Below are 17,835 nucleotides of genomic sequence, written 5' to 3'. Positions count from 1 at the left end.
GATGGGCAAAGCACCATTCCACATATAGTCTACACCGTAATGACTATACCATGTATAGTCATTTCACTGATTCTTCTGCTTGACTGTTTCCAGGCTGTTCTCTCTCTTTCTCTCTGTCTCTCTCTCTCTCCCTCTCTTCCAGAAATCATGTTTGTTTTGTCCCTCCTTTGTCTCCAGCATCTATCTTAACACTAGCTCTTAACACGCAGTAACACTCAACAAATATTAAACAAATACTGAATGGATTTAACCTTTAACTAAAAGAAAAGAAAATGGATCTGAATAACAGAAAAGGAGCAAAGCATTAGCCACAACCTCTTCAATTTCCTAATGTAGCCATTAGTGAGATCCCCAACAATGCTTTGAAGATCACAAAGTGAAGATTTTTCCACCTTAAATGTGAAAACCAGTAGCCACACAGAGCTGCTGATGTATTGAAGTCATCACAAAGGATTATGAGTACAATAAAGTATAGTATGATATTTTTGAGAGAGAGAAAAAAACTTTGATGAGAGATCAGATCGAAAAATCTCTTGATCTTTCTGAGAGGAAAGAGATGAGTCTTTTTTTTCTCTACCATTTTGTCATTTTGATTTTGGAACCTGAACTTTTCCCTTGGTTTCCAATTAAGCTACTGTCTGTGCCCCGTGTGTCCCCTCCCCCCTCCCCACCTATATGAGCCAGACTTAGAGCTGGAGGGACTTTGAAAATAGTCTTGTCCAATCCTTCCCTTTGTTGAAGAGGAAAAAGAAGTCCAGGCCACACTATGAAAGGGTCTGAGGACTTCCCAGCTAACTTCTACTTCTTCAAGGTCCTTTCAACTCCAACTCAGCCCCTCCCAACAGGCCAGGTCCTCAGGTACACCCCAACCTCAGTACAATATTCAGGAGGCAGCTAGTTGATATCTTGACTGCTACGAAGCCAGGGCAACACCACAGGTGTCAGCCAAGAATGTTCTTTTTCTGGCAGCTCTAAGTGAGCCTTCCATTCTCCATTCAGCAATCCAGCTGGAATATTCCCAACCAGGAAAGTGTCTCTTCCTTGAAGACAATTCCCACTCTCTCTTGGATCAGGCTCCATTCTCCCATTAATGGGACACATAGTGGGAATATGTGTGGGTTCAGAAGAGCTCCTCAGTTACACCCTCCTCAGAAAGCCTTGCTTTGCTCTGCCTAGAACAGCCAAGACCAGAACACTCTTAGTCCTCATTTGCTGATTCCCCACCCCAGAAGGAAAGGGTTCCCAGCAATGCTTTGGTGAAGAACACAATAGGTGTAAGTCCTGACCTGACCATAGAGGAATTGAAGACACCATGCTTCTTTATGGCCAGCCAGGGCACTGCTCTACACTCACACAGATCCTGAGGATGAGGGACAGAGCTAAGTCAGTTAGCCCTGCCTTTCCCACCGTTCTGCCCACCTCTACTGCACAAACTGATATGTGCTTGAGAAATCCTTGGCAACGATCCTTTTCTCCCTAGAAACTCTATCACTCCCTATAGATCCCATGGGCACACAGTTCCATATAATGTCTAATCCTGTCCTATTTTTTTAATTTTTGTTGGTTGATTACTTTGATATTTTTGACCAGGAAGGAGGGGGAGACAAGTAGGATTTGGTCATTTTAAGACAAAGTATCTCAACCTCTAAAATTATCTAAACTCCTTTTCCCTTCATCACTCTGGCTTATCTACTCACCAATATCAGTACTTAGGGACTTTATTAACCTTAAATTTTATTGTCATTCATAGGTTTTATGTTTTGCTTTCTTTCCTTCCTTCCTTCCTTCCTTCCTTCTTTCCTTCCTTCCTTTCTTCTTTCCTTCTTTTTTAGTGTGGGAGAATTATTGATTTAAGCTAAAGAGTCCACTTTTGTCTCAGTCTTCAAAACTATCTATTCCTGAAATTATGCTCCCCACAGTGCTCTAGCTTTTCAGGAGCTTTCAGTGCATCACTGTCTTCATGTTCTCTTAGTCTATAAGCTAGATTATCTTCAACTTTTCCCACTTGCTCACTCATGCTTCTTAAAAGTTTCTCATAAGAACTTAATTTTGGTAACTTCCAGCAGCTTTGTATTAGTCATAGATTTTAGAAATATTGGCTTAGATTTCAGTCAAGATGGTGTTTGAATTCAAAATCTGAGGTTTTGTTTGGCTCTAAAAGCATTACTGTGACATAAAAAATAGAAAAAAATTCAAGACATGGCCACATTAAAATAAGATGAATATCTCGGTGTCCTAGAATTAAAAGAGAAACAAAAAGCGGAGTGTGGGGGTCACTGGTGTCTGAATCCAGAGTGAGCAGAAGTACCTAAGAGTTCTAGCTCCTGTGCGGCTATGGGGACAGAAATGAGGCCCCCTGCTTGGTACCTACCCATGTCCCTGCTGAAAGGACAGTGCTGGGAGGCTATATTTTGAACCACATCAAAATACACCATTCTCTCCAAAACTAATTGAACCATGGGTGGGTAACTTCCCCAAAGGCATCGAAGCCATAGCTGCTTTGAAGGGCCTAGAATGGAAATTTGTACCAAACAATCAAGAGCTGGCTTCATGAGTTCCTCATGAACTATGTGAAGAAGGAAAAGTTTTCAGTGGGAGCTGAAGCCAAAAGATGTTGAGGTAGAGAGAAAGCAAAATCTGATGGATGATAATGAACCAAAGTCAGGAAGAAGAAACTGTGTCTCCGATCATTTTCTGTTGCCATAACAAAATACTTGCCACCAACCAATTTGTCAAGAATAAAAGCTTATTTGGCTCAAGTTCTCAAGGTTGGAAAGGCCAAGAGCATGGTGCCAGCATCTGGCAAGGGCCTTCTGGCTGCATTGTAACATGGTACATGATGAGACAGAGCAGCATGTTAGCTCAAGTCTCTCTTCCTCTTCTTATAAAGCCATTAATGCCATCAGGGGGTCCCAACCCCCCATGACTTCATGTAATTTTGACTACCAATGGCCACGCCTCTCGATAGTACTAGCATATAAATCTGAAGATTAAGTTTCCAACTTTTGAGGAACAAACACATTGAATCCATGGCACTTACTAGCTTTAGAGAAAAGCTTTGGATTGGAGGATGAACATGCCACTTGATAGCTAAAAAGAAGAAATGAGGCCCACAGAGAAATCTGGGGTCATATAAATGTAATGAGAAAAGCAAAACTCTCCAACTCTGGCTACTGAGATCCAGAGTGCTTTGGAGCCCACTCTGATGTCAGCTTCCACATGACCCTCCTTTGCAAAAACTCCTGCCCTGTCAGACACTAGTGGCTCACACCTATAATACTAGCTACCCAAGAGGCAGAGATCAGGAGGATTGTGGTTCAAAGCTATCTCAGGCAAATAATTAGTGAGACCCTATCTCAAAAAAACCCATCACAAAAAAGGGCTGGTGGAGTGGCTCAATGTGAAGGCCCTGAGTTCAAGCCCCAGTACCACAAACAAACAAAAATAAAAACTGCTGCCTGCTGTTGGCTCCTCATCCACTGCTGGGCTTGAACCTCTACTTCCTCAGCTCACATGTATCTTCACCACTGCCCCCACTCCAAATACTTAAGCTTCTTTGAGAAAGACTAGTTTATACACCCAAGAAAAATTGACTGAAACATAAGGTAGGTTGTTTAATCCTCCCCACAACCCTATGAGGTAGGAATAACATTTCCATTTTATAAATGAGGAAACAGGCTACAGAACCTTAGACAGCTGAATCATATAGCTTCTGGGCTATTTGCCTGTTTGCTTCCACATCTATTTCTCAGCCTTCTTCTGTTCTGGCTGTGCAAACTATATTTCCCAGACTCCCTTGCCAATCTTCTTCTTGTTCACCAAGAGGTTCATTGGCAGGAAGTTGACAGTAATGGGGGTTGAACTCAGGACTTGTGCTTGCTAAGCAAGCACTCTGCCACTTGAGCCACACCACCAAGATCCCCTGTGTTTTGGGCAGCATCTCTGTCAATGGCTGCATCTTTTTCTTCTCTCAGATGCCACAAGAGGTCCTTTCTCCATATTTCCAGCTTCCATCAGGCAGCCCAGACCCTCCAGGCCCAGGGGTGACCACATTTCCCCACTTTTGCTAATCTTTGGGTGGCCTTACTGTCTCCTGTTGAGCATTTTACCCCTTTTAACCATTTGTAATTAGTCTCCATGTTATACTTCGTCTATCAATTGACACAGCTCTGTTTTCCGAATGGACCTTGTTACTAAGCAGCTGAATGAAAATTTGAAGTTCAGTCTGTGTGATTCCAAAACCTATACTCTGAAAATACAATTATATTGATAGTCAAATCAGAGAGAGAGTTCTCTGAACTTTCACTACAAACTAATGATGCTTCTCCTAGAGCAAGCCCACAGAGAAGACATCCTATTCGTGTGTTCATTGCAGGTGGTCATGAGTTAGCTGAGAGATTTAGTCCTGGCACTGTGGCTCCGAGCTGTAATTACAGTCACATGGAAGCAGACAGGGAGGATCAAGGTTTGTGGCCAGCAGGAACACATGCTTGTTATCCCAACTAGGCGAGGGCCCATAGGCAGGAGGATGTCAGTCTGAAGCTGGCCTGGGGGAAACACGGGTGATCCTACCGGAAATAACTGAAGAGAAAAGGGTTGGGGTCATGACTCAAGTGACCCAGCAAGCACAAAGCCTTGAGTCCAAACCCCACTAGCAGTAAAATAAAATAAAAGAAATGTCATCAGCTTTATGGTCTTTAAATAAACCCACAATTGCTCAGCTAATTGTGAATGCCTGGTGCTCCTGGTCTTAGTCCTTTAGACACGAAGTTTAGACCATTCCTGGGTAAAGGTGGATAATTTCAGCATTTATTTAACAATATGTTAAATGCTTGAGGTTTGTACCATACAATACTCCATACTACTGATGAGTGACAGTCTACATTTCGTAGGCCACAGTTGAACAATCTGTACGATCATTTGTAAAAATAACCAAGTCTTGTGCAAAAAGGGTGTTATCTTTGGCATCTTCCTTCCCACTCCCTCCAGCTACCACCTCCCACATCCCAGCTGTCTCCTGATCCTACGAGAGCTTTTGCTCCCCCCTTAGTTTTAATGGTTTCTCTGTTCTTTCTTTTTCTCTCTCTAAGGAAATCTCAATGTTAAACAGTGACTAAAATGGATGGCCATATGTCACAGAGAATGAAATCTCTCTTCCTCATCCCTGTCTTCTGAACTGCACTAGGAGGCAGCCATTCTACTCAGACAGAAGGATGGACTCCATGAGGAAGGAGGATCCCTTGTCCCACCCCAGTCCCCTAGCAATAGCTAGCTCCTACTCACCATTCAGCTCTCAGAAGAGTGACATCCTTGGGAAAATGCTGTTCAGCTCCCAGTCTAAGCCAGGTCTTTTGTTATATGTTCACAGAGAACCACTATCCTTTCCTTAATAATAATTATCAGCTTAAATATATTCTCATCTTTGTTGTCTGGATGACTGTCCATTCAAGTAGTGTGTAAGATTGTGAATATGTGTGTTCCAAAGTGTATTTCATGAAAGTAGTATGTATGGGAGAGATTTTGTGGCAAAAAAATTTGGGAAAAACTTTATTAAACCAAGTTAATTAAATATATTTACTGGAGAACCTAGGAGCCTTTAAAGTGCTAAATCACCAGCATTTCTCAAACTATACTAACCATGGAAACTTTTCTTATATCATACACTAACATCTAGAAGAATTAATATTTTGTGGAATACAGCTTGAGAAAAGCCAAGACAGAATAAATTAAGATTTCTGCCTTTACTTCCACATTTTAGCACAGTGACAACTCACAAGCACATATTTCAAATGATTTTGGATGCTGCAGTGAAGAATTGTGACAAAATTTCAGAGTGAAATAATCACACAGGAAGAAATAGTAGGAATAAGGAACAGCTTAAGGAATATACCACACATACACAAAAAGTAACAAGAAAGAAAACGGGCTCCTGAGTATGCAAAAGTGGAGTTCCAATTAAAGTAGTAGAATCCATGCCAAGCAACAGAATAGAAAGAGAACTGATGAGATCCTTCTCCACACTAGATGCTGTTGAATAAGACCCAATATGGCCCCTACTGTTGGTCCAAGATAACCTTTCCCTCTTAAGGGAAAGGAGTGGTGACCTTGGGTTTTCTGGCCACCTTCAGATATAATTAAACCACATAGTCACCTTGTTCACGACAAAGTGCAGTCCAAAAATGGCAAATATCAAGTTCCATAGAGTTACATTACCCAGAAATATTGCAGTAGTCAAAGGCATAGTTGACGAAATCTTTCTTTCCTTTCTTCTTATTCTCCTTCTCCTTCTTCGGTACTAGGGTTTGAAATCAGGGCCTTGCACTTGCTAAGCAGGTGCTCTATCGCTTGAGACACACTTCCAGCCCTAAGTTAAATAAGATAAAACCAATGGAAACCAATAGTCGTTTAGGTGCCAAATGGTAATATTCCCATGTTTGGGAAGCAGCAACATGGAGATAGCTTTCTGACTTCTCATCCTAAATGGGACTATGGACACCACAGAGAAAAAACAGTGGACCACTTTCTACCTCACCTGTGTGCGCCCATGGCTGGCAAGTGCCCAGGAGGCCAGATATTACATGGTTCCAAGCCTTTGCTTTCCTCCAAAACTCCAAACTCTAAGGTGTTTTGTGGATGACTGTGAATCAGGTTCAGCTTCAGGGTTATCTGGAGTCCAGGCCAGACCCAGCACTTTCTGTTCTTTCTAGACACTGAGCAGAACAGCTTCCCACTTCCCAGAAAAGAGCCACATGTTGCAGGGAAAGCATCTGTCTTCCTCCTTCTATTTTATTCCTGAGGGGCCTACTATGCACTAAAGGAGTGATGAAAAGGAAGGGGCACTCCGAAGTGAGATTCCTGGGGGTTATCTCACTTTTCCACTTACAATAATCCTCAAACTATCTTAATAAGTTTCCCAACATTTCAATTCATTTCATTTATCTCCTTCAGATAAGATGGAAAAAGGTTTTGAAAATGACCCCAGGGCTCTGTGCATCAACCAGATAAATGGCCAAGTCTGTCAGAGGTTAACACTGTATAGCACAGCCTTTCTCAGGCATTCCATCAGGGCAATTGTGATCCATCCTATATCAACGTGATGACTACAGTCTCCTGCAAGGAGTTATCAACTAATTTCAGAATAGACATAAAAGCCTATGAAATATGCAAAGGCTCCTTCCTAATTAAACAATTCACTGAACAAATTTTGTTAAAATTGAGTTTCCCCATTTAGAACAAGAGCTATGTTAGTCCCCAAGAAGATGGGCCAGTAGGAGACAAATGAGATTTTGGTGATCGTGTTTGATGATCATCTGCTCACAGATGGTGTGTCAGCCACCTGGTGGGTAATACTAAGGACTTTAATTATATTTTGGCTATGTTTTGGTCTCTACCCGATCCATGCCACAAACCCTTTATAAAAAATGGTTGCTGGTCCTGCAAGAACAGTGGAAAGCTCTCACTGCTCCCACTGTGGTCCATGTGACCCTTCTCATCTCCCTCATCATTGGAACTACATGGGAGAGGGACTCCCTTCTCCTTTCCTTGTTTCCCTACTGTCTATTCTCAGCACAGCAGCCAGAGAGATTCTGCAAAATGTGAATCAGCTCAGAAATACGCACAACTTTTACATTTTATGTATCAGTATAAAACTGAATTTAATTTTAAAAAGTGAATCAGATCAAGGGATTCCTTGACAAAACCCTCCAATAATTTCTATCTCACCCAAATTAAAAGTCAAGAACTTTGTGCTTTGCAGGGCCCTTCCTAACCTGCTCTCTATCACTCTGCCATCAGACCTCACTGCTTCAGCTCTTCCGAGCTCTCCTTCTCTCCCTTGCGAGAATTAACTAAAGTCAGGTCTTTTCTGTCAAAGGAGTTAATGTATAACTATCACTCTGTAGGTGCCAGCTAACCTCCCCAATTGCTGCCTACATGCTTGACCCTGCAAGATTCTTGTGGTCAAACAAAGAGCTGTTTATCATCTTAAAGTCTCATTTCTTTGAGCTCCATATTCCTGAGACTGTGAAAACTCATTCTTCCACTGAGCTGTAAACCATGAATAATCACTCACTGAATTGTAAAATGTCAACCTTTTATCTGCACCAGGAAACATTGCCCTTATCCCAAGCAGTAGTTAACCACTAAGAGTTGTGAGTCCACACATAGACCAGTCCTTGTGAGGGACAGAAATTGTATTAGGGATATAACCCGAGTGGACTTCTCACTCAGGTGTGCTCTGCTTATCAGACTTAGGTCTATGGTTGTACCCTTCTGCAGAAGTAAAACTCTTTTTGTTTTTGCCTTGCTGAGCGACTCCCAAGTGCTTCTTTGACCACCATCTGGGAACATCACTTCTAACACCCTGGTTCCTTACGTCCCATGGGTTTTTCTTAGTCAGCTCCTTAGTGAGAACCCCATCTTGTTCTAATGTTAACTATTTTTCTTCCCTGCTTTATTTTCTCTGAAGCACTTTAATGCTGGGGCATAATGTATAGTTTGTATATTCATCTGGCTTATTTTGTATTTCCCCCCACTGTCTCCTACACCCCCCCCAATATACATACACTAGATCATAAGCTCTACAAAGACAGTGATTTTAGTTGGTTTTCTACAGTGCTTTCTCCACAAGGCTTAGATCAGTGCCTGACACACAGTAGGTACTCTTTAAATACTTGTTTGATGAATGACTTGGGCATGTGTCAGCCATTGGAGGCCATTTGCAAAATGATTTTAATTAGCAGAAGGCATCAAAGAAGAAGAGAACAAGCCTGTAGGGTGGGGATGGCAGGAAGCAGTGCAGAGAAACGATGAAGCCCTGAAAGACAAAAAACCTTGATTCTGCCGGGCATGGTAATCCCATCACTAGGTAGACTGAGGCAGGAGGATGGTAAGTTCAAGGGCAGCTTGGGGTACATAGTGAGGCTCTATCTTAAAAATAAAAAACCTTTGATCCTCAACTTTCTGTTCTGATTCCCACTAGACCTCTGACATGCAGTTCATTTCCTGTCTTTGAGTCAGCCATGTATGTCTGTAATATTACCCACTTTATTCTCATAACACTTTTAACTTGAACTGGCTTGAAAGGGAGAACAGAAAAGGAATGGGCAGGCCAGACAACAGAGGGCCTGCTGGCCATTGTAAGTCCTCCAGTTTTTGATCTGTTAGAAATTCAAGGCCATCTGAGCAGCTTTTTGCTCAGAGCAGTGACAGGCTGATTTTCTGTTCAAGAAGTTCCCTCTGGCTGCTCTATGGAGAAAACTCATAGGGAAATAGGGAGGTGTATTTGCCATGGTTCCCCCAGAAAGCAGAACCTATTGGAGCTCTTTCTTTTTCTCTCTTTCACATTTTAAAGAATTGCTCACTCAATTGTTGGAGCTCGCAAGTCTAATGTGTATGGCAAGACAGCGGGCTGGAGATTCATTTACAAGTTAAAGTTGCTGGAGACTCAGAATTCTATGCTGCACTCAGGAGACAGAATCCCCTCTTCTTCAGGAAGCCCTCGTCTTTGGTCTTAAGAGTTCAACTCATTGGATACCCACATTATAGAGGATAATTTAAATTACTCAAAAATCTACTGATCTAATTGTTAATCCCATCTTTTTAAATGCCTTCCCAGCAACATCTAGGCTGGTATTTAAAACAAGTGGGTATCACAGTCAAGTCAAGTTGACTGGTACCTTTAACTGTCATGGGAGGTAGGGTAGAAGCAGGGAGGGCAGGAGAAGGCAATTAGGATCATCAGAGATGCAATGGTGATAGCTTGAACCATGGAAGTAAGCAGCAGAGGAGATCTATTCAGACATACTTTGAAGGTCAAGCTGACAGAATTACCTAATAATTGGGGAAGAGGGATCGGATGAGAGAGCATTAAGAGTCCAGAAGGGCTCCAAAGTTCTCAGCATGAGCAACAGGGAAAACAGTTTCCAACAGGGGGAACAGTTTTCATCAACTGAAAACTGGGACATGCTGCAGGGGAGCAGTGTGGGGGAAGAAGGAGGAAAATTCATGGCTTTGTTTGGGGTCTGTTACCTTAGAATGTTCCAGGAACATTCAAGTAAAACACTAGACAGTTAGGTCTACAAATCTGAAGTTTAGAGGAAAGGTCTGGATTGGAAAGAGAAATGGTGCTTCAGGCTATGGCTGAAGTATTGATCCGTGAGAGTAGACTTCAATGGTCGCCTTGTGAGGGGAGCGATGGGGCCATGAGCTTGACAGGAGAGAGTGAGATGGTAATGAGTCTATAGCTCGCAAAGTCTTTAAAAATAAATACATTTAAAATACTCATACAAATGAAAAAAGGACTAGAACCTACTAGATAAAATGGAGTATTTTAAAGAAAAGAACAGGCAGAAACTTTAATAATGAAAAAAATTTTTTTCAAATAAAAAGAGAATCCCTCAATGGTCAGGAAAGCAGCAGCTAGAAAGCACTGATAGGCCATCAGAACAATAAACTGCCACTGTGGGGAGAATGGATTACTGGGACTTAGTCTCAGCTCACTGGGGTGTACAAGTTTAAAATACTAGAGCTTCCTAATTACTGACTCCCCAAAAGTATCTTTTTTTCCTTTTCTTTCTTTTTGCGGTACTGGGGCTTGAACTCAGGGCCTCACACTTGCTCGGCAGGTGCTCTACCTCTTGAGCCACTCCCCCAGCCCCCAAACAGTTTTTTTGTGACCCCCTTCTTTCCCATTCAGTGACCAGCCATAAACACCTCTTGGTCAGCTTCTATACTACTCTTGTGTTATTGGAACTATCTCATTTTACACAGAGACTCAACCTTACATCTTTAAAACTATATTCCAATCTCATGTCTCTGTTGCCCCAGCTCTGAGAGTAAATCCAGTCTTCTCACAGCGTTCCCTTTCTTCTGTCTTTGAGCTTTCTTCTTCTCTGCCCCTCTTGCTTGTATCTGGTAGCCTCTACAGATAGGTGTTCTACTCATAGATGATACTCGAGGTTTTCTTAGGGTGGTGGTCAGCTCACTATGTTGTTGAAACCTTCTCCCAGGCAGCTGTATCTCCTTTAGACCATCGGGGGACATGGTGATGTGATTCTTTTACTGAGTTGGGCATCCTATCTTGTAACCTCAGGAAGCAGCTGCTTGGCAGCCCCAAAGCTCCTGCCTGTCTCTCCTCTATCCTCCAGGTCCTCTCTTTTCCTTCCAAGAATGTTGGATAGTCAGCTGGGACCACAGAGTGCTTGGTGTCTATTGTACTTAGCTTAGGTTTAGCCACAATTCTGGGACAAAAGAAAAAGTCCCAGTCATTTCCTGCACTGACAGGAAGCTAAAGCTTGGGGAAGTTAACTCTCCCAGCTAATAACCTGAAAAGTTTGGCTTTAAATGCAGATATTTCTGGTTCCAAGGCCAATGCCTGTGCCATGTTTTGCTGCAAGAGGGTATGCTGAGTCTAGATGAGATTTGGAGGAAAGTAAACAACTCCCTATCCTGGGCGTTAGTACTCAAATGCATCAGCAGGAGAAAGGCATCAGTGGAAAAGCAAAAGGCATCAAGTCTTGTCCTCTGCAGAGCCCCAGATCCACACACACACACCAGGAGTCCTTGATCTGAGGGACTTGGAGCAGAGACATGCTTTTAAGGTGGAGGTACTGGAACTCCTGGGGGCAAAGAAGGAGAGAGGAGAGGAAAGGACCATCTTCGTTGCTTTTGAAGATAGACCCCCAAAGTAGAGGAGGCAAGAAGCCCTGTTCTGGTTGTCTTTAGACTTAAAGGAAGCAGAGGGACCTTCTGATTTTCTTTCGGGTTGTCCAAAAAGCTTACATATCAGGATGGGGGCAGGGTCAGCCAGGAGAGTAATACTGCCAGCAAGATGAGTGTGGCAGGCTGGTCACAAGAAGGTAAGAGATGACCTGCCCAATGACCCAGTGCCTCTGGGAGAATGGACACTCATAGCTACACTTCTCAGGTAAAGAGATCCAAGTCCCCTGCACTTGGATGACTGGCTGAAAGACACACAGCTGGTGAGAAACAGAATTGGGACTCTAACTGAGGTTGCCAAGACAAGAGTTTCACCTACTTCTCAGGGTTGGCTGCTCTCTGCTGTCCCTCCTATGTCCTTGCTGAGATTTGTTTCTTAACAAAGGAACTACATGTAGAAGTAGGGAGGGGAAAGGAACACATGGGTGATAATCAAAGGAAATAATATATGTAAAAACACTTTGAAAACTGTAAAGCTATATAGATGCAAGGAAGTATTACTATTAAGTGTGTGAATGGTTTATTGTATTATCCTTTGCCTTGAAGAGCAATCCTTGTAATTTCTCGTCTTCCCTAAGAACTGGCCATTAAAGATAGGGAAAACAGGGACTTAGGCTAGATAGAGGAGCATGATAAGGACAGATTGCAAAGAAGTCAGAAAAGAAGCCCATCTCTCCAGCTGACCTCTCTGGAAACCAAAATAGGCCACAAACATTCCTGGAGGGACTTCAGGCAGAATGAGAAGAGATATGGTAAGCAGTCCATACATCTCCTTATGGAAGAAATACTCGTCATCCAATGAAGAGATAGCAAGAATGGTTTTCCATGAAGGCAGCTACCCTGAGTTAGAACTCAAATGCATCAACAGGAGAAAGGCATCAGTGGAAAGCAAAGAGCATCAAGCCTTGTCCTCTGCAGAGCTCCACATCCTCTCCTCCCCACCCAGAAGTCCTTGATCAGGGAGATCCCTTTAAGGTGGAAGTACTGGAACTCTGATTTTTTTTTTTTTTTAAGTAACGTGGTTAGGGATACCACTCACCCAGCCAGGAAGGAATATTGGTGGAGGAAAAATATGAAAGCTTCAGGAACAATTTGCCTGTCTCATGAGTGAATTTGTGATCATGTGTGAAAGGAAGAAAATAGCATCAACCCAATGGAAAGCTGTGAGTCAGAGAAACCTGTTTCTCACTTTCCTCCAGAATTCTCAGCCAACCAAAAGTAAAATAACATGATCCCATTTAAAGACTTTTTAATGAGAAATTAGACCACTCATCCTCCAGCTATAGAGGGCCTTCTGTTGAGGATGTTTGCCAGATTCAGACAGATGTGCTTGTGAGTGGTTATCTAAATGTGACCTCTAGTGTCCAACTTGTGTGGCACTCACAGATGAAAAGCTAGGTAAATCAAGGGCTAGAAACCATAGAACCATGAAATGTTGGAGCTGGAAGGGATTAGAGAGCATTCAATCGACTTTTCTCCTTTTATAAATGAGTGATTAAAGCCTGGGAGTGGTTAGGTGACTTGCCTACAGATTCATAGATATGGCAGAGCTGGAATGGAATCCAGGTCTTCTAAGCCCTTGTCTAGTTCTATCTTCTCAGGATTATCTTCCACAAAACACAATTGACTCTAGGTAGTTTGTTATAGAATCTACCTGTGGGAAAACATAAGAATTAAGTGTTTATTTTCACATGGGCTGAATTATAGAGTGGGTATCAATATTCTTTACATGATCTGAAGCTGTGCTCATCAGTAACTGAATTTTAAATTGCTTTTGTTTCTAAGAATTGTTAAAAAGATTTAAAACTTTTTAATGTTTTTCTTATTACACATCACACAGTTCAGGGACCAATTATGCCACTTCTTCTCAGCCCAAGGTTCATACTGATCTTCAAAGGAAAGAAATTATATCATGTAGCTAGAACATTCAGTCAGAGTGGAAATCAGATGGACCAAGTCTCCAGAGATCCCTGGCTACAGACATTTGTGTCAGCAGCTGTTATAGTCCATCCATTTCTTGTCCTTCTGCTCACAGCCTGCTGAGCTATGCCAGAGGACATTATGTCCCAGGCATGCTGGTCCTCCTACAAATAATCTAACATTAGCTGGCTCCTCACTACCATCCAAAGATATTTGGGTCACTGACTGTCAGAGCCCTGCCAGTAGCTTTTCTACATTCCATTGTCCCATCCCCTTCCTAATCCCCCGCAGTCTATAGAATCATCTTGTCCCCAAGGTCACTGAAAAAAATCAAGGTCATTCAACATGATCTAACAAAATTCCCTTTTCTTCCCTCTAAAACAGCTATCCTTTTTCAATGGAATATTCCTTTTCTTTTCAAAGTCTAGTCCTCCATTTGCCTTTGAGAATCCTTCCCAAGACATCACTCCTTCTATTAGCAATGTTCTTCTGCAGTTCTGTTTTCTCTTCTCATCTTGCCTAGAAAAACACCAAATATCCCTTAAACATAAAAAATAATCATTTAGATAATTCTTCTCAAGTTAAACCAACCCATCTCTACCTTTTCTTTTACTTCCAAATTTGCTTACTAATCTCTACTTGCCATGGCCTTCACTTCTCATAATCTCGCTTTTATTCCATTAGTTTCTTGAAATAATTTTTTCTATAAAATTAAAATAATCAAAATTTGATCATTAGATGTAGTGGCATATTCTCAGTTTTCAGTCTTTTTTTGACATTGCTGTAGGCTTTTACTAAGTATCTACTTTATCAAGATCCTGACCTGAGTCCTATGCGAACAAAGATGAGGGATACTCTGCCAGAAGCTTGCAAACTAGTTGTATAAACAAATACAGAGTTGCATCAATGAGTGCTTTTTCCTCACAGTCCAAGAATTTGTTTATATAACTTAATGATATTTTTACATTATGTGTATGTGTCTAATCACCTGACTATAAGTTCCTTGATGGAAAGAATCTTGCCTTTTGTCCTCAGTTGGGATCTGCATTGACCCTTACCCCTTAGTAAGTTTTTGTGGTAGTCAGCCTTTGAGATGGCCCCCATGATTCTCACCTCCTGTTGTCCATGACCTTGTATCATCTCTTCCAATGTTGAATAGGGAAAGCCTATACAATCAATGAAATGTTAAGGAAATGATGGTTTGTGGCTTCTGAGGCTAGGTTATAAAAGACATTACAACTTGTCTTGCTCTCTCTTGGATCACTCTAGGAAAAGCTGGCTGTCATGACAGTCAAGCAGCTGTATAACTGAAGTCTCCTGCCAACAGCCAAGTGAGCCATCTTGGAAATGGATCCTCCAGGCCCATCAAAGCCTTCTGATGACTTAGCCCCAGCTGACATCTTGCTACAATACTAGAAAAAAACATAAGCTGGGATCTCTCAGATAAACTATTATCAAACTCTTGACCCACAGAAATATGTAGGATAATATCTGTTTCTTATCTTAGGATACTAAATCTTACAGACTTTATCAAACAGTAGATAGGTAATTAAGCTTTTGATAGCTGAAAATGCAATCATGCTAACATAAAAAAACTAAAACATGGAAGTGGCTTTGGCTCTGGAAAACAGGCAGAAGTGGTAGAAGAAGCTATTAGACAAGCCCAAACAGCCCCAAAGGAACTGAAGTAGAAGCTTTGTGGGCTTTGATGAGGCTGCAAGTGAAATCTTTAAAGAAAAATGAAAAATGACAGTGGGTGCCCATGGATCATGCCTATAATCTTAGCTACTCCAGAGGCAGAGATCAGGAGGACTGTGGTTTGAAGCCAGCCTGGACAAACAGTTCAGGAGACCCTACCTCCAAAAAGCCATCACAAAAAAAGGGCTGATGAAGTGGCTCAAGGTGTAGGCCCTGAGTTCAAACCCAGTACCACAAAAAAAAAATGAAAAATGAAAAATGTGATTGAAAATGCCTTCCTGTGGAGAGACAAAAAATCCAGCAATGTGGTGGGTAATAGAAAATATACCTGGTGAATTTGCCAGTCGCCTAAGTATATCCTAATCAGAATGTTGAAGTTGCTGCCTGATGTCTTCCTGCAGCTTACAATAAAAGAGAGATAAGTTAAAGGGAGGACTGGTAAACAAAAAGGCCCCAGTAAGTATCATATTTAATGTTTCCTAGTTTTCTCTGTTGAGCACGTTGACTCCAGAGTATTCAGAAAAATATAGCCTAAAGAAAAAGCCAAAGAAATTATTATAACATCCTTTGTTAAGATCTCAGAAAGATCCAAGATTGTGCCTTGGAGAACTATTCAAACAACAGAGTTTCTTAGACGTTTAAGCAGTTGAGCTGTCTCAGAGAAGCTCAAGATGCAGAGAGTTATCTCAAAGCAGTTTGTTGATGGGCTTTTTCTACTGGTGTGTGTCTCAATAGGGTTACTCAAAATCCACAAAGTTTTGCCAGAGTCACAAATTATATTGTCAAAACTATGGCCAGCCTGTATTAAAAGCAGCAGAAATAGTACAAAAGCCAAAGTGGCTTCTGGACCCCCAAACGTGTGCAGGCAGAAAGCAAGCTGAGAAAACCATACAGCTGTAAACATAAGTTACCTTTTTTGGAAAAGGAAGGATGAATCAGAGGGTGGAGGCAAGAACAATAAGAATCATTCTGGGACGAAGGTGACACTGACTGGTGAGGCCTCCTATAAACACCTCCTGCCAACTGCCATGTGAGGGAGCCATCTTGGAAATGGATCCCTCAGCCCCAGTCAGGCCCTCAGTTGGCTGCTGTCCCATTGAATCTTGGCTGCAACTGAACCACCAAACTCCTGAATGCCTCACTCATGGACACTGAATGAGATGATAGATGCTTATTTTTATTTTAGACCACAAAGTTTGGGAGTAATTTTTATTCAGCAATAGATAACTCATATAGTGTTTAATAAACATTTGTTAAGGAAATCTATAATATCTCATATATGAACATTAGTGCTCTGTGCACTCAGTAATTAACTCTCCTCAGTCCCCTCCCCAAAAAAACCCTTTGAAGGCACACACCTAGGCCTTCACCAGGGAGGAAAGTTGACTCTTAAAACAATCATCCTATTTCCTCTTTGTGGACCCATTATACAGGAGAAAGCAAGCAGAGCTGCTGGGATTCACTTCACTGTTGATCAATGAAGAATAGGCACGGTCCTCTTGGTTGACTATGTATGGAATGGCCATGGAAAACAGACTGTGATCCAGGAGATGGGAGCCTTAGGAAAAGTCACTCACTTATTCTCCCTCTTTTCCTCTTTTTTAAGCCTGAATTTACTTTCATTGTCATTGGCTCCTTTTCCAGAATTATAAGAAAGTATTATAATTGGAAATGATAGATCCAGGAAACCCTACCTTTTATACATTTAGAAGCATTCTTTGGAGTAGGAGGAGTTTAAATGCTAAATCCCAAGACAGCTAATGCAGGTATTATTCTTGGAACCACAAGGGAGTTAGAATCCTGCTTCTCAAATTAGTCCACTGGAATGACAGGAAGTTGTCTGCAAAAAAGGGAACTGACCCCAGATTGACAGGTTGAAGGGCCAATGAGAAATGTGCCTACACTCTCAGGGGCAGCCCTACACTCCATGTCATTGTCTGAAAATTGTGAATGGAAATTGGTACCCACAAAAATACAAAATTTGGGAATTTTTTTCCTTTTTCTTTTTCTTGTTGTTGTTACATTTCTACTAAACCTAACAGCATTGCTGAAGAATTATCCTCTAAGATGAAAAGTCCTGAAGTTAGGCTTATATTTGAGTTCAAACTACAAAAACTCTGCTGAAAATGGTTTCCACAGACAGTGTTTCCTCTCTTAAGTGAGAAGGCTGCCAGGAGCTGGTAACCCAAACCCCTTTGACTTCCTGTCCCACCATCGTTCAAGGGTCACTACTGCATCTCCAGGCAGACATCCTGATCATGTTCCAAGCAGGAAGAAAGGAGAAGAATAAGAGAGCAAAGACAGATGGACATCCAGTCACAGATGCTGTACCTACTTACATCACATTGGTCAGAACTGATCACATGGCCTCTACCACTTGTGAAGGAGTCTAGGAAGGGTAAGGAGAGGGAAGCCTGGAGACAGGGTGTGAACACACCAGAGCCAGTACACCAAGGCCTTGTCCATGCCTAGGACTGCAGGAGATCCTGTGAAACTGTT

This window comes from Castor canadensis, chromosome 6 (assembly GCF_047511655.1).
Source record: "Castor canadensis chromosome 6, mCasCan1.hap1v2, whole genome shotgun sequence".
NCBI lineage: Eukaryota > Metazoa > Chordata > Mammalia > Rodentia > Castoridae > Castor > Castor canadensis.
This window is presented reverse-complemented; position numbering follows the sequence as displayed.